Source organism: Apium graveolens, chromosome 10 (genome assembly GCF_009905375.1).
Source record: "Apium graveolens cultivar Ventura chromosome 10, ASM990537v1, whole genome shotgun sequence".
Lineage (NCBI taxonomy): Eukaryota > Viridiplantae > Streptophyta > Magnoliopsida > Apiales > Apiaceae > Apium > Apium graveolens.
Window position 1 is genome coordinate 170811413 of NC_133656.1, and position 3575 is coordinate 170814987.

A 3575-nucleotide genomic window follows, 5' to 3' on the forward strand; every position below is an offset into this window, starting at 1 on the left:
CGATAATAAAATATTCTTATAACTTACAAAACTCAAAACTAAAGCATAAAGCTCCTACTAGCTCGATCCAGATCAACCTGGAATCCTAGCTCGCACACTGGTCTGGGGATCCTCGCTACCAACGATTTCCTTTTTAACTGAAAAAGAACATTAAAAGAATCGCAAGAGTGAGATAACTAACTCAGCAAGTCAAAATAATAATAATCGAGGTTAAATAATGATCAAATGAAATGATTCAGAGGAATCAAGTTTGTTGTTGAGCAATTATTAGAATTGGATATTCACTTTTAATTTTAAAAACAAAGGTTAGCCTACTGATCAGTCACATACTAACCCCGAGCAAGGCACACAGCTCTGTTCTATTTAATGGATCCAAGGCACACATTGGCCTAATACGACCACGAGTCTGGTCTGACCACGAATCTGGTCCACATTAAGAAAACCATCCAATTCTGTAATAATTCAATATAATAAACAATGTAATTCAATAAAACAAGATCATAATCAATATTGATAAGACATTTGTCTCAAAGCATAATGCAATTCATGAGTATCATAAAGGTATATCAAGGTAAGTATAAAGAATGGCTTCAAGTCTGTTGAAAATTCAAGTAATATATGAACAATGGTTTAATGGTTATACAAGGTTTGGTTCTCTAATTTTACAAGGTATTGTAGAATGTATGAGTTATTGTATTTTCAAATAGTTTTGTTTCAGTGTTTGGGATATGGTGCGAATGTATTTGTGGAGTATTATCGTATTTGTGTGGTTTAGTATATGGGGATTCAACAATCAATGATTCACAATGAATAAGGCTTACATATCAAGTATCAAATGATATGATCAGGGTTTAGGGTTAAGCATTTCAACTAACACATGATACTATATGATATAGCTCACTTATCTTCAAAGCACTTGCAATATATCACAAGAAAGGTTCAGAATAAACTTGCCTTATCTCAACTAACTTTCAACTTCACTTGCACTCGTCTATCGGTTCTATTCACTGACCACTTGCTTTTCTTTCCAATGCCTCGCTTCCTCTGCTAGACATCATAAGTATCTATCAATACTCAATCTCATTTCATTCTAATCATCACATAGACGTCACAAGCTTATATCTACCCTACATTTCACCCAAATCCGACTTATGAATTGAAAGTTATGATTAAAACAGTTAAGTAATACTCGCATAGGCATATAACACATCATTCAGGTAGCACATAGCATATAACTGATAAGTGGATTTTATATCTACTTGGAACGCTTCATTACAAGCTTAATTTGGTGTTTTGGACTCAAGTTATTGGTATTTTGATATTTTTTTATGTTATTACATTTCAAGCATCAGTTCAATGAAGAAAGGAGATTTTCAAGGAAATATGCTGAAAAGAGCTAAGAATTGGAATCCTACTCCATTCTCAAGTTGTAGAGAATCTCGTTAGCTTCGCGTGGGCATTTGAATCACCTAATTCTGACAAGCAGAACTCAAGATACGGCCAAAAGAAGAAACTACAGAAAAGTCCAGAAGTCAGGCGCGGCCGCCCCCAAAACCAGCACTGCCGCCCCGCCTTTCTGTCAAAAAACAGCACGCCCGCACTGACTTGAGCGCGGCCGCCCCGCCCTTTTTGCCCCAGAATCCTGATTTTAGTAGAATTTGATGATTTTGAGTGTCCAAGTCCACTAGGGGCTTATATGTAGTGATAAAAAGACATTTTTAACAACAAGGAGACCAGGGAGAGCAATAAGAAGACATAGAGAGCACGAGATGGCTACAGAGAAGAACACTTTTATTTTCTTTAGTATAGTTAACACTTGGATGTTTGTTTTCGATTTGTCTTTGAACCCTAGTACTCTTATATTGTTTATTATCATGTTTTCATTGGAACCCATGGTGACGATGAGTTCGATTATAAACTAATCATTATCGTGGGGTTCTAACGGATTTACTTATGGATTTCAATAGTTAAATCGTTCTGATACCTTAGTGTGTGGGGATTTTATGATATCCTAGTATTGGTTGTGCTTATTCGTCTTATGAGGGTCGCGAACTTATAAGATATCATGTTAATCTCTATTAAAGCAAAAGTGAATATAGAGGTTTAGAACTTGCCATGCTGCATAGGTTCATGTATTTATTATGCATGATTCATAGGTAATTTTGACCATCTTACTTGCCCTATGTAATCACGATAGATAACTTGTTCATTAAACCTTTATGTTGTCAAATTCTATAGACATATAGGGTCTCAACAGAATCGGTGTCTATTCAGCTTCTATCTCTTTTGTGGATGTCTGGTAGTAGGGTATTCGTACAATGAAAGTTGGCATTTACTAGTTTCGTGTTATCTGATTAGTTTTCATCACTATTGCATGCTAAGGTTAAGAACAATGACTTTTAATGAAGTATCTAATGAAGTTAGAATCTCATGTTTGTCTCATATAGTTAATTCAATCACTTTTATTCTTAGTTAATTGCATGTTAGTTTAATCTTAGTTATAACATATCAACTTGTTATTGTCTTAGCATTGAGCGATAGCCATACCATTGTTGCATAGGTGCATAATCTTAAGTTAACTAAAAAGAGTCTCTGTGGGTACGAATCTGATTTATATTTTATACTACTTGTGAACACGTATACTTGCGTGTAATTTTAGCGCGTGTTTTCGCCCTAACAAGTTCTTGACGTCGATGCCGGGGACTCGGTGTTAAATTTAGTTTATGTGCTTGTCATCAATGGTCGTTAAAGTTCACTGACTCAGATTATTTTCTTACAAGGTTACTTTAGTCATGTGTTTCAAGTACTCTAGTCCTATTGTAATGGGAGAACCAGCAGAACCAACGAAAACGATGATGGATTTTTCTCAACCCAGGATCAATAACATTCAATCTAGCATTGTCAGGCCAGCTATCGCAGCTAATACCTTTGAGATCAAGTCTGACATTATCCAGATATTCCAGAACTCAGTTCAGTTTTGTGGTTCTCCCACGAAAGATCCCAATATGCACATTAGGGATTTCTTAGAGATCTGTGACACCTTCAAGTTTAATGGTGTTTCTGAGGATGCGGTAAAACTGAGACTGTTTCCATTCTCTCTGAGGAACAAGGCTAAGAGTTGGTTACACTCTCTACCAGCTGGTTCTATCACTACTTGGGAGGATCTTGCTCAGAAGTTTCTTATTAAATTCTTCCCTATGGCGAAGACAGCTGCACTCAGGAATGCTCTTACTCAATTTGTGCAGCAATCGGGAGAAACTCTATGTGAAGCTTGGGAGCGCTACAAGGAGATGCTAGGAAGTGTCCACATCACGGCATGCCTGATTGGATGATCATCAATTGCTTCTATAATGGTTTGGGAGCACAGTCAAGACCCATGCTCGATGCAGCATCAGGTGGAGCATTATGGGCAAAGAGCTATGAGGAAGCTTATGAGATAATTGAACTGATGGCTGTAAATTAATATCAGTATCCAACCCCGAGATTGCCACAGGGCAAGGTAGCAGGAGTTCTTGAAGTGGATACATCTACGGCCCTTAACTAAAGGCGTTGTCTTTGAAGATCGATTATCTGGC

General features: G+C 37.0%; 1 non-coding gene across 1 annotated transcript; it reads right to left on the reverse strand.

Annotated features, from left to right (window-relative positions):
* Nucleotides 1-3212: 3212 nt before the first annotated feature.
* Nucleotides 3213-3318, reverse strand: LOC141694560 (small nucleolar RNA R71). Its single transcript, XR_012563853.1, has one exon. It is a non-coding gene; the product is annotated as a small nucleolar RNA R71 (small nucleolar RNA).
* Between the last annotated feature and the right edge of the window lie 257 nt (nt 3319-3575).